Source organism: Protopterus annectens, chromosome 13.part0 (assembly GCF_019279795.1).
Source record: "Protopterus annectens isolate FY-2018-M chromosome 13.part0, PAN1.0, whole genome shotgun sequence".
NCBI classification, from domain to species: domain Eukaryota; kingdom Metazoa; phylum Chordata; order Ceratodontiformes; family Protopteridae; genus Protopterus; species Protopterus annectens.
In genome coordinates, this window is record NC_056747.1 from 285,942,196 (window position 1) to 285,963,359 (window position 21,164).

Below are 21,164 nucleotides of genomic sequence, written 5' to 3' on the forward strand. Positions count from 1 at the left end.
CAAGTGTACTAGCTGCTAGTACAAGGGTCTAGGGAACTACTAAAGGGGCGGTGAATACCGCACAACGTGACTGGGCTAATATATGCCTTCAGGCAGATAGCCCAGTACCAACCTATGAACCTATGATGTGCCAGACCTGTCTTGGCAACCTCAGACTACCATCATTCAGCAAAGCAAAACTGTATTCAGTAAGGACAAGATCCATATGAAGTCGCTGCAAGCAAGTATTAAAAATCTTGGGGGGGGGGCCTTAAAAAGAATTGGTTCTGACACATTACCAGTACACAACAGATTTGAAATATATATCCACTGTGTCTGTGTCATTTTCTGGCCCATATCAAACATTTCCCAACTCTCATGAATGCACAAGCCTGAAGACCTTTAGGAGAGGGTATAACCAGCCAGTACGGAGAAACACAGAGATACCTCTATATTTAGTATCCCATGAGGAAATGATCAGTGTGAGAATCACAGCAACAGGAGCTGTTGCTGCACTTTTCAACTTCTGCTGTGAAGAAATGACTGTTTAGCTCCAGCTCCATGCAGCTAACATGTAACATAAAACGATGTATTATGTGGGAAAACATGGTATGATTTGCTTGTGCTAGCCTTCGAGGAGAAGGAACTTGCATGAGGCAAGGCAGAGACACCAAGATATTCTGAATGCAGAATATTAAGGGATAGGAGGGGTAACTGAGTTAAGTACGTCATAAGGGTTTATGAGGCTCCCTATTGAAATGTCAGCACTCAAAATGCTGAGTGCCAACAAACAAAATAAGACCGAAAACTCAGAGAAGAGTGAATCTTGAAAATTGCTGTACTCCTTAAAACATTTTGCAGATTGGGGGCAAGCCCCTCTGCACCCCCTGAAATTATACATACCAATTCTGAGATCACCATACCTTGAAGAAAAGGGAATATTTAGAAAAAATGGTATCTCACACAGTATATACAAAGTTTGATCTTTCTGCCATTCAGTTTCCTCAGTTCAGGACTTGCTCTAGCGGATCCCGATATTTCAAATGGAGACTGGTTTATGAGCAACACCTCTATCCATCAGATATTTTAAATAATTTTGGTATGTCAAACCAACATGCACAGCATTTTGTCTTCTTAACTACAGAAGCAGGATCTAAAACAAAGTACAGACCAGGGAAGGAATTCCACAGAGCAGAGAAATTGAGCAGTTTCTTTACCGCAGAAACATGAAGTGTTGCTAGAAGGAGGATTAGAAATGTTTCTGGTAATTCCATAGTTACTCATGAAAGAAGAAAAAGTAAAAAGTTAAGACTGGCATGGATGATGTAGAAATACAGTTCCTGGAGCTGTTACAATGAAAGTCTGGCCTCTGCAAAAAAATTACAGAGAAGGAAAAAAATCCAGTCTTATTTTACTTCCAAAGAAGTAGCGAGTTCTGTTCAGGTTTTACTTTCAAAGCTGAGAAAGCAGCCATTCTAAATCAACTGCAAAGCCAAATGCTTGAGGATATATGTGAATCCCATTTGGAGAAACTGAAGTTTACAGAAAAAGCAAGAGCTGTAATGTACTGACAGAGAATGTTGACTCAAACAGGGCAAATAAATGAAAAGTTGTGGTTTATGCAAATTCATAGCACCACCACCAGAACACTCCAAAGGAAGACACGGCTACATACTCGGTGCCAGACCACCCACTGAGCAGTCTGGGCACAAATTTGTTCCAGTTTAAGGAAGTCAAGGATTCCATTTACACAAATAATAATTCCATCTTTCCTGAAATAATCAAACAGATGCAATGTTTGCAGGTGTGATTAACGCATTAGAGTTCATATGCTCAAGACTTTGGATACCTGATACTGTCAAGTAGTCTGCTGTACAAAACTCACGAACTTATAAGATTTGTACCTGAGCGGGAATTCAAGCATATAATATTCACACTTCATTCTCCACAATCTAATATAGTAATAGAGAGAAAGCACGGTCACTTGAGTGTACTGTCCAGAACGGTAGATTTTAGTTTAAGTAGTAGCATCACCACTGCAGTTATCCCACAAACAGATATCCTACCATCTGGCTGGACTCTTAGAGCTTTTGAACATGTCCCACACCTATGGTGTGGGCCTTAGTAGGTTGTACAGTGGGGTGAGGCATCCATGCAATCATAATTCTTTTTTAAGTGACTAAGGTGGTCACACCAGCAAGTGTGTTCTCAGAGTCTGAATAATATGTTGAAGGTCTGCTCAAACCAAAAGGCAGCAGGAAGGAGAGGATACTTCTGTACTAGGGTATGGCAAGTATAGTTACACTACTGGACTCTGTTTAAAGGTCACTCCTGCAGTATCATTTCTAATTAGGGTACTAAAGCAGTAAGCTACAGACCTACAGGGTGGTTACACATTACTACTGTAAAGAAAGTCTGGCTTATAACACCTATAATTTTGGTGAATAGCAGTTTAAGTAGCTGATTCAAAGATATTGTGACAAACATTCCTGAAAAAGAAAGCAGTAGCACTAGGGGTAGCAGCTGCTACTTTTGACACAAGTGGCTTTTCCTGTTTTTATTTGTTTTTTTCCATGTTTATGAAAACAAAATGAAATGTATCCAGCTAACCACTTACAGTTTAATTTGATACTGGCCTGCCATTTCTAGATAGCCTGAAAGAAGCAGGAGCCTTTCTGTTTGCCTGAAATCTTTTGTCTAGATGCTTTTTATTCCTATACCTGCTGACTATCAAGCCTCCCTCAATCAGACTATGGGAATTCCCAGCAGAGGGGCAATTACAAGGGCTGTCATTCAGGCAGCCATAAAGGCATTTTTTTTGCCCTTGCTGGTATCCTAGCAATGATGCAGTATCTTTGGAAAGCCATAACCCCTCCACAAGTGGTTGAGGCCAAACGTTGATCCCTGGGCCATCTATTTGCATCATCACCATCCTCTGAAGGATTGTGGCATAGGATAGCCTCAGTTTGCCCCCCCCCCCCGCCAAGCCAGATGAGGTATGCCTATTCTTCCCATGCCATCTTCAGCAGACCTCCAAACTGCTAACCAAATTTAGATAATCTGGGTTATAGCAAAGACCTGATCACTTTACACCAGCACAACTGGCCTGTTTGCCTGAAATCTTTAGTTCTAGACATATAACATCTCAGCTGTCTATGCACATCCATGAAATGCAAGACTCTCTCTATCCTCCTACTTCTGGAGATTCACGAAGAAGACAACTGAGTTGAATGGTTTAAGTTCAGAACCAAGTGCTCTAGGAATAAGGATGGACTTGCCCTAAGGACCACTCTGTCTTTGTGGAAGGCCATGTATGGCTCTCTGCTTATTAAAGACTGCAAATCTGAAATCCTTACGACTGATGCAATGGCTGCTATGATTAGTGTTTCTGTGTTAAGAATTTTATTGGAGTCAGGTATGGCGATTTAAGAGAAGAAAAGATTCAGTTAGTATAGGACATCAGTTATCACATGGGAGAGGCACTGGCTGCCTTGGGAGAGGGGTCTAATGCAGGATACATTTAAGAAACTGGAAAAATAGCAAGCAATAAATGAACTTGGTGTTTCCATTTTTTTTTCTGTTTAAAAGTTAGTTCTGTACTCATGATAACTCTACATGTGTGTTATCTGTTTTGGTCTTTTCTCAACTGATGGGTCTCAGATCCATCTTCGGCCTCTTCATTAGACCTTAGGCTCTGTAGCTTAAGCTCCTCCCTTACACATAATCCCCTCTTCTCCTTGGTTACCTCAGATAGAGTTTGCCCTCTATTCAGCTAACCAAATTGTTGAAAAGTATCACCAAACATTACAATTCCCTGAACAAGGATTATACAAACGTCTTCTTTCGGCTTTTCCCAGTTAGGGGTTACCACAGCGGATCACCTTGTCCGCTCATGATTGGCAGTGGAGTTTTACGGTGTCGAGTTGCCAGCCCGGCGCCCAACCTTCCACAGAAGGCACACACACGCACACACTCACACCTAGGGCCAATTTAGAGTGTCCAAACCACCTACAGCATGTCCTTGGGATGTGGGAGGAAACACACGCAACCACAGGGAGGACATGCAGACTCCGCACAGAAGGCACCCCAGCCGAGGATCGAACCGGAGAACCTCTTGCTGTGAGGTGGCAATGCTAACCACTGCACCACTGTGGCCACCCTAACAAGGGCTATACAAACTATGGCCCAAAAATAGAGGAGGAAGACGATGACACTGGAGCTCACATAAGACTGACAGGGAAAAAAACTCTCAGGCCATATTAGGAAGGGGGGCTAGAGGGTGGGAAATTGAGGAAGGATGAAAACAGACAATACAGATGCAGAGTTATGATGAGTACATACGTTTAATATCTGAAGTCTTTTTTTGTCCATTCCTCAACTGATGGGGCAGTCCCCAGCTAGAGTACCCCTGGGTGCTGCCTTACTCCTTGATAAAATGTTCAATTTGTAATTAGTCATAAAGGTGTGAACAGTAGGCCATGTTGCAGCTGCACAAATGTCTCAAGAAGCTCTAGACCAAAGAGCAGATGATGGGATCATAGAGCTGGTGGAATGAGCTTTATGTGATTTGGGCAATGATAATCCTTTACTCTTGTAGACAAGAGCAATGCAATCAGTGAGACATCTAACCAAGGTTACTTTTAATATTGTTTTGCCCAACTTAGCCTTGGAGAAGGAAACAAACAGTTGTTCTGATTTTCTGAAGTCTTTAGTTCTGTGAATACAGACTCTAAGTTGGCTATGAACATCCAACAGATGCAGCATGTATCTCCTTGTTGGAAAAATCAGGAAAGAAAACTAGTAGGTTGATTGACTGGTTAATATTTGTCTCTGACACAACCTTAGTTGGGAAGGAAGAGCTAGTACAAAGGGATACTCTGTCCTTTTGAAAAATCAGGTAAGGTGTCTGGGAAGAAAGCAGCTAGAGTTCTAATACTCATCTACATGATGTAATGGTGACCAGAAAAATGGTTTTCCCTGACAAAACTTTAATTCTGTCTTGGCTGAAGGCTCAAATGGAGGTTGGATCAAAGCCTGTAGAATAACTGTTAGATCCCATGGAAGAATGGGGTCCTTAATAAGGGCTGGAGTAAAAGAGTACCCTTATGAAAAGCCTTACACAATTTCAGAGAAGCTAAAGAAGAATGGTGTTCACCTAGATTTAAATTTGAAATGGCAGCAAGTAGAACTTTAATTGTCAAATAACTAACTCCATTATTGAAAATGGAAGCAAGGAAGTCAAAGACAACTGGAATAGGTGCTGAAAAGGGATCTAATTGTCTCTGAAGGGACCAAACAGAAAATCTTTTCCACTTGTTCTTATAAATCTTCCTGGTAACAACCTTTTGGGATGATATAAAGATGTTATGAACTAGGGAAGAAAGCCTGGAGTTTCTAGTCATCACTGGAAGTGGAGCAGCCATGCGGTCAATTTGAGAGATTGAATGTCCACATGAAGCAGCTTGGACAGATGAGATAAGGTCCTGAGAAGGATTCAGCACCCAGGAAGAGTGGACTAGATGAGGCCATAGGAAGGAGAACCACACTTGGTGAGGTCAGATTGGAGCAATGATGATTAACTTGCTCTTTCACTGAAATGCTTTCTGGAGAAACTCGGGAATGAGGGCTGAAGGGGAAGGGCATATAAAAGACTGGGGTGGGCCAATTGTGAATCAGAGAGTGCTTTTCAGTAACCCCCCCCCCCCGGAGGGATCAGGGTGAAGTGCCTGCTGCATTTGGAATTGAGGGGAGAAGCAAAGAGGTCACAGTGCAGTTGGCTCCATTGGTGAAATATCATTTCTGCCACTAACTGATTGAGAGACTGCTCATAAGGAAGTAAAATTAAACTACTGAGTTTGTCAGCTAGCACATTGGATTTCCCTGGACTAAGCATTTCTAATAGAGTCCAGAAGAGCTAACCCATTGCCACCTTCTCATTGCCTCTTGACATAGAGGGCAGGATCATTTTCCCCTCTTTGCTGATGTAGTAGACTACAAAAATATTGTCCGTCTGAATAGCAACCATCCCTAGAAGAACATCTTGAAATGCCTGCACCATCAATAGGACTGCTCTCATTTCTAGGATACTGCCATGAAGAGTGGCCTCTGACTGTGACCATGTACCTTGGATTTTCCTTTCCAAGTAATACCCCCCTCAACCTAGTTAGGAGGTGTCAATGTGGCCTTGGGCGAAGGAAGAATAAAAGGACAGCCCAGAGAAACAACTGCATTAATCCATCAGGCTATGTGTGGTTTGCAAATATCTGTAATTCAAATAGATGCTGTCAGAGGATGGTGGCCTATTGACCACTGTACCATAAGGGTTCACTGTAGTACCCTCATGTGAAACCTTGCTAAGGGTACCAGCACTAGTGAAACTGACATTGATCTGAGGAACTGTAATACTAGCCTGACTGGAAGGGAAGAAAGAGAAAGAATGTGTGAGGCTTGGTCCGTAGATTGTCTAGGCTTGTCTGTGGCCAGCTTGTGATCTGTGTTACTGTATCTAGATGGGCGCAGATGATTTCCAGAGCTTGAGTAGGGAAGTGTTGAGACTTGTAGTTTATCGTAATACCTATTCAAAGACATAGATGGAACAAGTAATCCCTGGCTAGGATCAATAGAGGCTTGGTGGAAGCAGAAAGGAGCCAATCATTTAGATAAAGAAATGGTTTACTATCAAAATGTAGAATTGAGGTTTGGCAAACACGGGAATGCCAAATGTGTGTTGGCTGATTCCTGTATAGACAAAAACTGCAATTCTTTGAGTGTCTTTTCAATGAATACCACTGTGCATTCGCTCATATGTGGTCAATGTTATGAATAGTGATCACAGTACAGTGTTGATCAGGACATTTACCCTTTCCCTCACTGTAGTTTGAACTCTGAGTTGGAATATATAATTTGCAGGGGAGGCACAGGAAGGTTTGCCCTCCTGCAAAAATGTCAAATACAGCGATGTGCAGGACTGAACTGTGTGCGTTCAAGTGACACCTCAGCACTGGCCCAATAATCAAGGAGCCTCAATCCTCACTACTGGCAATAGTGGGGAATGTACACACTGGAAGGATGACAAGTACACACACAGTAAAATGCAGTTTCCCTTAAGAGCACACAGAGATTACAGTCAGTCTGGGGCTGGTTTCTCCCTCTTTCTCCAGATCCCCAATAAGACTCCCCACTGGCACACATATAGGATTGAGTTCTCAGCTGAGTGGCCAAACCAAGACCTCCAGCACCTTCTCTGTTCAACCAGTGCTTCGTGTCCCTGCCCAAATAGCTGACACATACACACACAGTTTGAGGATTGATTTATACACATGCACACCTGAGAAAGGCTGGCACAGGGTTACCAGTTATGCCCCCTTCTGCCCAGACTATAAGATAGTTTTCACTGCCACCAACCACTACTTATCAGCTACTTTAAGGCCCTTAGCAAAGGGTGTTCAATCTTACTGTGTAATGTTACTACCAATGCAAATGGTAGTTTCACCAAGAGAAGGCTATTAGGAGTGGCCTGCACAGTTTCACCAAACAGATATGCAAGTATTCTAAGAGCTTAAATATGTCTCACAAATATCAGCCACAATAATAAGTTTAAATGTATTTAATAATTAATAATAGAAAAACAAGAAAATAATAAATCATCACAGTAACTTCAGAGTTCAAAATCAGAGGAAATATTTAAAACAACATTGCAGGACAATCTCAAATAAATACAGAAAATATGTCAGCTAATTCTTACTGTACTCCTTACTGAATCTAAAAATAAATTACTATAACTTAGTTAACTTACTTACAGCAAGGCAAGAGCAGATGCTGTGAATGTTATGTTTCCAGGTCAAAGACAAAATACAAAATGCCCAATCTCTCTCTCTCAGAGAGTTCTTAAATTAATATCAAATATTACTGCTGGGATACTTGCAGCATGACATCACTTTTTGTCACTTAACTTCAGTTTCCAGGCTCAAAAACAACCACTGCTAGAAACTTAGCATTTAGCATCTCCCTGTGAAAGTACGTAGCCTTCCGATGTTTGCAGATCCTGAAAGTCATAAAATAATAAAACACTTCTACATCTCAAGCCTAGTAATTATCTCTCTTTCAAGGAAACACAGAGAGTCCCCTAGTGTAGACATCCTGTCTCCTGTTGACTGAAATTGAAAGATAACATCTTTTGTTAAAATACATACATCTAAACAATTACAATAGTGTATAAAAACATATCTTCAGCACACGTCTATACAATATGACATACAGTTCTAATATAGTGGTAACACAAGGAATTGCATCCTGTTGATATTCACAAATGACATATAACTATCTACAAAATTCTAGACAGCTGGGCTGGCAATATTTCCTTTTGTGACATCCCCCCCCACCGAAAACTCAAGCTAGTTTTTCAAGTGACCCTTGAGAAACATTACTTGAGAGGGTTTCCTAAATGGGAATATCTTAGTCCATTCCCTGTCTTGAGATCCTGTCAGAGATGGCATTACTAACCCCACTGCGGTGCTGCACTGTCATATCATATGCCTCCAACCCTAGGCTCCACCTTAGTAATTTGTCATTTTGTTGGCTGGCTCGATGTAGCCATGTTAAGGGATTTTGGTTTGTAACTACAGTGAATTTCCTTCCATACAGATAAGGTTGAAGTTTCTGCAGTGCCCACACTATGGCTAGACATTCCTTTTCTACAGCTACATAGCATTCCTCCCTGGGTTGGAGCCTACAACTGAGATATACCAATGGGTGCTCTTCTCCCTCAGAGGAAACCTGGCTGAGTACAGCCCCTACCCCATGGTTTGAAGCTTCCACCTGCACAACGCATTATTTGCTGTAATCTCCACTGGCTAACACAGGGAGCACTCCCAAAGCTCTTTTAAGCGTCTGGAATGCCTGCTCACATGCTGGGGTTCACACAACCTTATCTGGCTTGTTTTTCCTTGTCAGGTCTCTGAGGGGAGCAGCTATGGTAGTATAATTGGGGACAAACTTTCTGTAGTACTCTGCTGTCCCTAGGAATGCCCTCACCTGCTTTTTGGTAACAGGGGCAGGCCATGCCTGAATGGTTTCCACTTTGGCAGGTTCATAGGTTCATACTAGGCTATCTGCCCTAGGGCATTTATAAGCCTAGCCAGAGTGTGTGTGGCTTTCACCACCCCTTAGGATGAGAATACTATACCCATTAGTTTGCTGTGCCTCTGTCCAGCAGTGATACAGAGATGATTCCCGAGGTAAACCTACGATCTCCCATCCACTCGTCAAGATTTCTCTTGAACAGAGTCAGTGAGGGGCTCTGCCTCACATGGACTGGGATTCTGTTCCATAGTGTAGGGAGTCTCTGGGTGATGAATCTGTCCCTCCAGCACATCCTATTTATATCCATGTTGAGGTTTAGGTCTCTTGCTCTCGTGGCTCTGGTGGATTTGGATTTTTTGAGGTGGAGCATGTCCATTAATTCCGGGTTGGACATGGCCTTGTAAGTCAGGCACAGATCACCTCTGAGCAGATGGTATGCGACTGAATAGAGCTGGAGTTTCTTCAGTCGGGCATCGTATGACATATGTTTGAGCCCCTTTATCCTTTTGGTGAGGAACTTTTGGGGTCTTTCCAACTGCTGCAGGTGTCGGGTAAGGTACATTCCGAATGGGGCGTTGTACTCAATCATTGGTCTGATAAGTGAAGAGTACAGGGTACAATGACCTCTCCTGATCTGGATGTGAATCCCTTCATGATCAGGTGGGCAATGTAGAAGGTCTTCCTAACCACTTTGGCAATGTGAGTGTCAAAAGAGAGGTTACTGTCAACTTGGGTCCCCAGGTCCCTGATAACTTCTTCCGTGTTTAATGGATTACCACCTATGTGGTAATTAGGGGTTACCTTGTTTTTCCCAAAGGGTATGACTATACATTTTTGGCATTTAGCTTAAGGCCATGGCTCTGGCACCAGTTATCCATTTCTATGAGACCTTTCTGGAGGATGTCTGTGTCTGATGGAGTGTCAATTATGGTGCCCAGTTTGCAGTCATCTGCAAATTTTGTCAACCACAATCCCCTATGTTTGCCTGCACTTCAGAAAAATAAATGCCGAACAAGAGGGGCCCAGGACTGAGCCCTGTGGGACACCGCTCGTGACCGGCTTAGAGTCTGACATGGCACCAGCAACTCTAACCCTGTGTGTTCTGTCCTTGAGCCAGTTTGCAACCCATCTTGTGACATATGGGTTTACATCTAAGCTGGTGAGCTTTTCTATGATGCCCGAGTGGGGTATTGTGTCGAACGCTTTTGCTAGGTCAAGGTAGGCTGTGTGAACTGCCTTACCCTCATCAATGGCCTTAGTGACTGTTTCGAAAAAGTCGACCAAGTTCAAGAGGCAGGATCTGCCCTTGACAAAGCCAAATTGGGTAGGATCCAGTGTCTGTAGGTCCCCAATGTCTTTATTTATGAGTTCCATTATGATCCTCTCCATAGCTTTGCAGACAAGGCTCATCAAGCTTATGGGGCGGTAATTTCCAGGGTTTGTAGAAGCACCGCCTTTGTGGAGTGGGACCACAGATGCCGTACGCCATGATCTTCTGCTGTGATCTTACCACTCCCCACTCTATGTCCCAGGTAGGAGAACTCTGCCATATCCACCTGACATTTATTGGGCTTAATGGTCAATCTTGCCCTCTGTAGTCTGCTCAGCACATTCCTGACATGCTGAAGTTGCTCTTACCAGGAATTGCTGTAGATGGCGAGATCATCCAGATAAGCAAGGGTGAAATCTCCTGCTCCTGCTAGGATATGAGTTACCAGCCTCTAGAAAGACGCTGGGGCATTTTTCATCCCAAAGGGCATCGTCATGAATGCATACAAGCTAAAAGGAGTCACAAAGTCTGACCTCTCTCTACCACTGGGAGTCAAGGGCACCAGCCAGTAACCCTTGGTAAGATCAATACTGGTAAGATATTTAGCCCCACCCAGCTGCTCTAAGGCTTCATCTGTCCTAGGCATAGGGGTAAGCATCTGACTTTGTGTGACTATTTAATTTCCTGTAGTCCACACAGAACCTGGTGCTGCCATCCTTCTTTGGTACCAGCACCACTGGGGAGGCCCAGGGACTACTGGACTCCCGGATTACTCCCAGTTTCAACATTTCCTGCATCTCCTCCATCAGAGTCTGTCTGACTCACTCTGACACCCTGTAAGGGGCCTGTGTAAAGGGCCTTTGGGGTCCTGTATCCACATGGTGCTGCACCAGGTAGGTGCACCCTGGTTTCCCAATGAACATGTCCACAAACTCCTGTAACACTACTCAGATTTCTCAAAGCTGGGTAGGGGATAGCTGCTTAGACATTGCTTCCCCTTCCACTGAGGTGTTAGTCTGAGCCTCACTGAAGAGATCAGTCACCAGATCCCCCTCAGACTCCTCCTGCCATGCACTGCAAATACTCAGCACAAGGGCCTCCCTATCATGGTAAGGTTTCATCATGTTAACATGGTACAGTTTGTGCCCCTGCCTCCTGCCTAGCAGTTCTACCATGTAGTTAACATTACTGATGTTCCTTACCACTTTGAAGAGACCCCCCAAGCTGCCTGCAGTTTGCTGTGTCTGACAGGAATGAAAACCATTACCTACTGCCCCACAGCATACTCTCGAGCTCAAGCATTCCTGTCATACCAGATCTTTTTCTGCTGTTGGGCTTCTGCCAGGTTCTCCTGGGCCAGGCCCATGAGTTCCCTTGAGCCTTGTCCTGAGGTTTAGGACATGTGCCACAACAGACTCCTTGTGGGATTCACACTCACCCTCCCACTCATCACGAATCAAATCTAGAGGTCCCCTCACCCTATGCCTGTACAGCAACTCGAAGGGTGAAAAGCCTGAGGATTCCTGGGGCACCTCTCTATAAGCAAACAACAGATGGGGCAAATATTTGTATCTCTCCCTCTTAAACTGGTCTGCAAATGCCCATAGCATGGTCTTGAGTGCAGTGTTTAACTCATTCACTCCAGTGGAGCTCAGGAAGTTTGCACTGTAACTTCCAATGGGCGGAGTCTAAGCCTTTTGACAGAATCGAATTATGTCCTCACATTTCAAACAAATGTTCATATCTCTGGAACCATAGGGGCTATGAAAGAAATATAACTGGCAAACCCTTCAGCACAAACTATTTTTATAGTGGTAGTATACTTTAGATTCTAGGTTTTAAACTAAATTTTATAAGTCACAGTAAACAAAGTAACTAATACGTTTGTAATAGTTCGTAAACAACTTACAATATCTCAGCAACCTTCAAGTTACACACATACTGTCAACAGCATTTTGTTTATGTAGCTGAGAGCTTTCTTATGAGGCTAAAGAGTTCTATCTGTGTTACTTGGTTGTTGAGATATTTATAAAAATGTGAAAATTATATCTATATAAATTGATATCATAAAAACATTTAATATCTCTGTACCTGCTCTAGACAAAGGTCAAATATTAATGCAGTTGAGTTTGCCATAGTGTAAGCTTTAAGATGAAATCTATTAAAACCTTGTACATAGCATGGTTTTGGAATTATTGATACAAATATGAACAAGAAATATTTGACACCCTGAGGCGTCAGTAGAAGTTAGCTGCAGATGGACCTGGAGGCTTCACTTGGATGTAACGAGTAACTTCTCAACAAGACCATTACTCTGGGAATGGTAGGGGGTGGTCTTTAAGTGCTGCACCCCACAGCATTCCCACTGACAAGCGAGCAGGTCTGATGTTAAATTGGCAGCTCTGTCAGTCAGTATTTCTTTTGGGAAATCTATCCTGCTGAAAATCTCTAACAAAACATTTGCAAGCTTTTCTCCCTCAATGGAGGACAGAGCCACTGCCTCAGGGTATCTGGTAGCATAATCTACTACCATGAGGATATACTTTTTCCCTGTGCAACTTGGAGTACTCAGAGGCCCCACAATATCCATGGCTACCCTCTGAAATGGCTCCTCAATCACAGGAAAAGGCATTAAAGAAGCTTTTACCTTGTATCCTGCCTTGCCTACTTTTTGAAACTGCTCACAGGTCTTGCAGTACCCTGTTACATCTCTGGAAATCCCAGGCCAATAAAAGTTCTGCATAATATGTCTCTTTGTACGCTTTATGCCCGTATGACCTGCAAAGGGAATATCATGGGCTATCACTAGGAGTGACAGATGGTAGACTCTGGGCACTACCAACTGCTGTATTCTTTCAACCTCTAGCTCTCCCTCAGGGGTCCACTCTCTATAGAGTGACCCTTTTTCCCAGTATACAGATTCCCCCTTCCTTTGAAAATCAGGTGCCTCACTAGCTACCTCCCTCATGCCTTGTAATGTAGGGTCTGAGAGCTGAGCCTGTCTCAACTTTCTCTTTGTAACCCTTCCCAGCCCCCCTTCCACAGGAAGTCTGGTATTCTCTGACAGCAATGCCTCGCTGTCAAACTGGGTACTACTACTCACATCTGCCCTTGCAGTCACTCTGTCCAAGGAAACATCAGTACCCACAAGTAGCTGTGGCTCACCTTCAGTCTCACTTCTACATGGTAGCTCCCTCTCTGAAATAACCACCACACCAGTTCTGGCTTCATGTCTGTGGTCTGTCTGGGTCTCCTCCAGGCTACCAGACCCACATGCTTGTCTTCAAGCCTGACTGCATGTCACTGCATGCACACAAGGTACTGCATTATCAAAATAATTCACTATCAGGACATATGTAGGAATATCCTCAAACACACCTATGTGCTGGCTTCCTTTTCCACCCTCCCAGTCAAGATGAACCCTAACCAAAGATATTTGGAATGGGGTCCCTCCTAAAGCTCTGACTGGAGTAGACTGCCCAAGCAAGTAGTCCTCCTCTTTAACCATTGCAGGCTTCACATTGGTTAGGTCATAGGCTGTGTCTCTCTTAGCAGTGGCCTCTTTCCCATTTACTAAGATAGGACATAACCTCTTGCAGTAGTTTGGTACCCTTGTTGTCTCGAGGCAACTTACTGCTGGCATTCTGTCATTCCCATTTACTGGCTCTCCCACCTTGCCTCTGTGGACATCTATATGCTACATGACCCCACTGGTTGCATTTAAAATGTTTAACTCTTGGTCCTGGACATGCACCTGGACTAGTGGCTTTTCCTGCTACTGTGGACTCTGTTGGGGCAGTTTAGGTTGCTCACCATCGGTTCCCTTAGACCCATAAGCAGCACTGGGTATCCCTTTCCTGTGCAGTGATGTCCTGTTTGCTAGGTATAGGTCTCATTTATTCCCCAACTTATCTGCAGTATTGCATTGCCTATCTGCCAATTCTCATGTCCTCAGGCAAAACGTTAATGGCTTGTTCCCTCACCAAAACCTCTGCCAGCCCTTCAAAAATAGTGATATGACACCCACTCACCCATCTATGAAAATAAGTGCTTAGTTCAGCAACATATTCACACACACTTTCATCTGCCTTAAGTCTATGTTAATTAAATTTTTCCTATAAGCTTCAGGTGTTAACTTAAAACACTCTAAAAGACCATTTTTAACAGTATTATAATTTAAGCAATCAGTATCAGACAATTTAGAAATAGCAGTTACAGCTTTACCATGGATTAAGGGAGTCAGGAACCATACCCAGAACCCTTGGTCTACATTATACTGTTTATATATTCTTTCAAACATATGAATGAAATTATCAAAATTATCCCCCTCTGTAAATGGTGGAAGAAATTTACTGACCTTTGTTGCTTCTGGGGTTTGGTTACTCCCTGCCCCATTACCTCCATGACCCTAGCGAAGAGTCAGCATCTCCTTTTTATGTTGTCTTTGCCTCTCATTCTCTTCAGATTCCAGATGTCTCAGTCTCTCTGCTGCTTCTAATTCATTTGTTTCTCCTGCCACAGTCTGTCTGCCGATTCCAGTTCCAGATGTTTGGCTTCAAGTTCAAATGTCTTTAACTCCAGATGGATTTTTAAGTCCTCTGTGGAAGGGTTGAACTGTCCATTTTTTGAGAGTTGTACATTCCCACAGCCAGTCTGATTGTCCTCCTGGTAGCTGGTCTGTGATGCAGCTGTGACCAAGGCCGCAGTTATTTCTGCTTTAGTCATGTTGGCATGCACCTGTCCTTTGGCTTGGCACATCTCAGCCATCTGGCTACTTGTCAGCTTCCTATACTCCTCTGCTGACATCCTGGCCTGCTCTCCCTAAACTAACTAACTAACTAAGCTAACAAAAAATAAATAAATAAAACTATTGTGATATGAAAGTCTTTATTCACTGTGTGACTGATTGAGAGTACAAGCACCTTCTTTAGTGACCACTGTTTACAGGCTACAGGAATTGAATATCCCACCACTGCCAACCAACTAATACGTGATGTGGATATCTCATCACTGCACACCAATTAATATGTGATGCCCCAGCACTGGCCCAGTAATCAAGGAGCTTCAATCCTCACCACTGGCAACAGTGGAGAATGTACACACTGGGAAGATGACAAGTACAAAACAGTAAAGTGCAATTTCCCTTAAGAGCACACAGAGACCACAGTCAGTCTAGGGCTGGTTTCTCCCTCTTTCTCCAGATCCCCAATAAGACTCCCCACTGGCACAGCTATAGGACTGAGTTCTCAGCTGAGTGGCCAAACAAAGACCTCCAGCACCCTCTCTGTCCAACCAGTGCTTCGTGTCCCTGCCCAAGTAGCTGACATACACACACACACACACACACACTTTGAGGTTTGAATTAAGCACACACACACACACACACACACACACACACACCTGGAAAAGGCTCACACAGGGTTACTAGCTATGCCCCCTTATGTCCAGACTATAAGGTAGTTTTCACTGCCACCAGCCACTACTTATCAGCTACTTTAAGGCCATTAGCAAAGGATGTCCAATCTTACTGTATAATGTTACTATCAATACAAATGGTAGTTTCACTAAGAACAAGGCTATTAGGAGTGGCCTGTACAGTGTTACCAAATAGTACTCTAAGAACTTAAATATGTCTCAGAAATATCAACCATAATGACTGGATTAAATATATTTAATAATAAATAATAAAAGAACAAGAAAATACTCAGTAAATCATCACAGTAACTTCATAGTTCAAAATCACAAGAAATATTTAAAACAACGCTGCAGGACAGTCTCAAATAAATACAGAAAACATCTAAACTAATTCTTACTGTATTCCATACTTAATCTAAAATAAATTACTGTACCCTAGTTAACTTACTTACAGTAAGGCAGGTACAGATATTGTGAGTGGATGTTTCCAGGTCAAAGACAAAATACAAAATGCCCAGTCTCTCTCTCAGAGACTTCTTAAATGAATATCAGATATTACTGCTGGGATACATGCAGTATGACACCACTTTTTCTCACCTGACTTCAGTTCCCAGGCTCAAAAACAACCACTGCTAGAAACTGCTAGCATTTAGCATCTCCCTGTGAAAACACATAGCCTTCAGATGTTTGCAAATCCTAGAAGTTGTAAAACAATAAAACACTTCTACATCTCAAACTTAGTAATTATCTCTCTTTCAAGGCAACACAGAGAGTCCCCTAGTGTAAACAGCCTGTCTCCTGTTGACTGAAACTGAAAGATAACATCTCTTGTTAAAATACATACATACATTTAAGCAATTACAATAGTGTATACAAATTTCTTCAGCACACATATATACACCACAGCTGTATCATACCATGACTTTACCACACTATCACTATAAATACACAATACTATTGCTCCTTCTTTTGCACCCCAGTAACCACTCTAACAACCTGTAAAAAGTAGTCTGTAGCACTCTTGCAAGTACCTCAGTTCCTCAGTCCCTCTCCCTCCTTCAAACAAATAACTACCACACAGTCTACTCTACTTCCTAAGCAATTGCACAGTATCTACTAAATCCTCCATCACACTACATTCCCCAACAACTTTCCAACAAAATCTCTCCTCTGACCTCCCACAAACACTACTAAAACTGGGCAAGCTTATCCCCATCAATCTAATAAATGTTCTGCAAGGTACCATTGAATCCAACCCCTGATCCCACTCACTCACCTGCTTAATGATATATGCACAAGGCCTACTAAATAAAATAGACCAAGTTAATGTACTCACCACACAGCATACCCTGACCTGCTAGCCATTACAGAAACCTAAATTAAAAAAAAAAACTACAACTCCCATGTTCACCACATTTCCTGCATCATACAACTGCTTCTTAGATGCTATATCTGGACCCAGAATTAGGAAAGGACCCTCCTATCTTAAAAAAACCCACCTAATTGTTCAGTTTACAGCTCATGTAAGTCCACCCTCTGACCCTCTTCCTAAATGGCTATTTGTCAAAATACTCCATAACAATAACAAAGCTCTCAACTTTATAGTAGCCTACCTGTCACCCCCTGCTACTTAAGGAAAATTCAAAAACCTTTTGCACAATATCATCACCACAAATAAGCATACTGCTTGGTGACTTTAACCTCACCCTACGTAACACCATCCAAAATTATATCACAGACCTCCTGATGACTACAGTCCAAAACAATTAGTGGAAAAAACACTTACCCAAACCTTAAACAAAACAGTCATTAATAGATCCTCGTACAACCAACAACCCTCTCTCTAATCTCAGATATCACAATTCACACACAACTCTGCAACACCACTGTCCAATAAGCTTTGAGATTCATTTCCTGGGCCAAACAACTCCTCTCAACTCCTCTCTTTCAGATGGAAATTTGGCTCTATCATCAAAAATTTAAGTCAGTCCTTCAAATGACTGGTCGAATATCCTAAACACTGCCAAAGCCAACCTTGCAAAAGAAAGTTTAACTAATACTTTCAGAAATCTAAAAGACACATTTTTTTCATTATTAACTAGACTTCACAAGCTGAAGAAGAAGGAGTGGTTCTCCACTGAGCTAAAATCACTACTCAGAGACAAAGTATAACATAACTGGAAAGCTACTCCAACCCATGAAAACACTTTACCCAAATAAAACACCTTTCCAAGCAATCAGTTAGATGCTATAAAACTCAACTGATGAAAACACAAAATAATTCATGCTAACCAGGTTGGTAAACTGAAAATTTTGAGTCATAACCTGGGCCCAGAGGGCAGAAAACATAAGCAAATTGCAAGATAAATTTGTTAATGGTAGGAATACAATAGTGTTGTTATTATGACAGTGCAGTATTAACATTTTGCAGAAGTTCAATGCGGTACATAAGGAAGATGGATGTTATCCAGTGTCTCAAAAATAGGTACAAATGACTTCATTGGGATATTTTATAAATCAGTTTAAATGTTTGTTGATTTCTTAGCTCATGTGGTAATTTATTCAGTGTAGATGGGACCACTTTTGAGAATGTTTTAAAGGGGAGAGTCTAACAAGCATTAGGCTTGGTTCATCATTGTCCCTTTAGGGAGTATGCTTGCTCACTTTATTGTGATGGTCTTTTCATTGGGGGCAGTATCATAAGTTTATTATTTTAAATATAAGGGTACTGATCAGCATTTTAGCACAAAGTGTTATAGGAAGCCAATTTATAGCTTTCAGCACATAACAAAAGTGTTTTCTGGGGTCTCCTAAAGTTACAAATCTAAAAATCCTATTTTCAATAGGATCATAGGAAGTCACTGGGCTATTGACCCATAGGTCATTTCAAGCCTAGCCATTTCATCCCAATGTAATATCATAGATACTCTAATCAATACCCAGGATTGTATTTAGTAATGACTGTCCATGTTCAGGAGGGTTGTGGGCACTATCCTCGCTATGAATTTACTGTGCCCCATCCAGTCGTCCAGGTTCCTTTTGAACAGTGTCATAAAGGTGCTCTGCTTCACATGAATTGGCAACCTATTCCAAAAATGTGGCAGTCACTGTGAGACAAATGTATCCCTCCAGCACATCCTATTCAAGAAGCAGGCCATATTTAGGTCACTGGAACAGGTAGCTCTAGTCCCATTTGATTGATGGATGTGCATCAAATTCATTAGGTTTGGGTCAAAGATTGCTCTGTAAGCCAGGCATAAGTCTCCCCTAGGAAATCTACATGATATTGAGTACAGTGACAGGGACAGTAGTCGGCCTGTGTAAGGCACATGCTGGAGTCCCTTAATCTTCTGTTAGAAACCTCTGAGGTCTCTCCAATTGCTGCAGGTGCTTTTTGCTGTACATGCCAAATGGGGCGTTATACTCAATTATGAGCCTGATTAGTGACGGGTATAGAGGGGTTATACCCACATTTGCTCTATAGGTGATGCTTTTGCTCATTAAGTGTGCTATGTAGAAGGCCTTCCTTACTACAGCGGATGCATGGTGGTCAAAGTTAAGGTCACAATCTACTTGTGATCCCAGATCTCTTACCACTTTATAGGTACATAGGGTATTGTTGTTAATTTGATTGTGTGACAGGACATTATTTTTACATAAGGGAATGATGATGCATTTCTTTGCATTTAGTTTGAGACACTGACTAAGACACCAGTCGTTGGTCTGTGTAAGACCCTCCTGAAGTATATTGACATCATTTAGGGATTTGATAATTGCACCCAGTTTGTAGTCATCCGCAAACCTGGTCAGCCCATAGCCCCTTACTTTTGCCCTGAACGTCTCAGAAGTATATACCAAACAGCAGGGGGCCTAGCACTGATCCCTGTGGCACCCTGCTGGTGACAGGTTTGCTGGTTGATGTGGAGTCACCCACTTTGATAGTGTGTCACTGGTTTGTGAGCCAGTTGGCAACACATCCTACAATAGAGGGGTTTACATTCAGTTCGCTAGGTTTATCGGTAATGCCTGCATGTGGGATTGTGCCGATGGCCTTGGCCAAGTCAAGGTATGCTGTGTGCATAGATTTGCCCTCATCAGTGGCCCTGGTCACATTTTCAATTAAATTCATCAGGTTTAACAAGCAGGATCCACCCTTGACGGAGCCAAATTGGGTTGGATCCAGGGTTGGGAGGTCATCTATGTCTTTATTTATGAGGTCCATGATGATACATTCCATGGCCTTACAGATGAGGCTAGTCAGACTTATGGGTCTTTAATTCTCTGGGTCTGTTGCTGCCACCTTTGTGGAGGGGAATAACTGTTGCTGTTCTCTATTCCACAGGAACATAGCCTGTGGTTAGGCTGTGACTGAATATGGTTGTGAGGCTGCCAGCCCAGCTAGTTGGAATTTTGTAAATAATTCTGCGTCATTTGTGAATATTAATATGATTCGTATGCTTGTCTTATAAATTTAAGAGAACTATATATTATGTGGATATTAAACTACTGGTGTAGAAGTGTGTGTTGAACTGTATGTTATGTACTGAGCTTCAAGAATGTAACCACAGTGTACCCTACTGGAAAAGAACAGAAATGTATATAAACTATAGTTGTAACATACAGAGTTAACTTGCAAACCCTCAAGAAAATAGGTTGAAAAGTAAAGTGTTTTACAACTGTGTTTCAGTGCAGCAAGCAGACACAATGTCTACAGCTAGAGGTTTTCCTATTGTCTTGAAACAGAAATTATTACTAGGTTTAAAATGTAAAGTAATTTTATTGCTCTGTGACTTCCTAGCAGCTGCACATCTGAGAGAGAAGTATTTTTGACACAGAGGTGCTAAATTCTAAGTATCTGTTTAGCCTGGAAACTGGAGGCAGGTGACAAAGAGTGATGTCATCCAAAGCTGACCCAGCAGTAATGTTTTGATATTAATTTGGGAACTCTCTCAGAGACTGTGCATTTTGTATCTTGTTTTGGATCTGAAAACATTCATTCAGCACTTCTCATCTGCATTTGCCTTGCTCTGTAAGTAAGTTATTTAAGTATAGTACTTCTTTTAGAGATAGTTAGGACTGCGGTGGTGGTGCTGCGGTAGCGTTGTCGCCTCACAGCAAGACGTTTTCCCATTCGATTCTCAGCTAGAGCGTCTGTTGTGGAAACATCCATGAATGGGCGTACCTTCGTTGAAGGTTGTGCATTAGGGCCGGCAACTCAGCACGTAAAAATCAACTGCCAATCATTAGCGGACCGGAGTTCCGCTGTGGCGACCCCTAACCGGGAAAAGCTGAAAGAAACAACAACTTCTTTTAGAGATAGTTAGGAATACAGTAAAGATTAGTTTAGATGTTTTCTGTATTTATTTGAGACTGTCGTGCAATGTTGTTTTAAAATATTTCCTGTAATTCTGAACTTTGT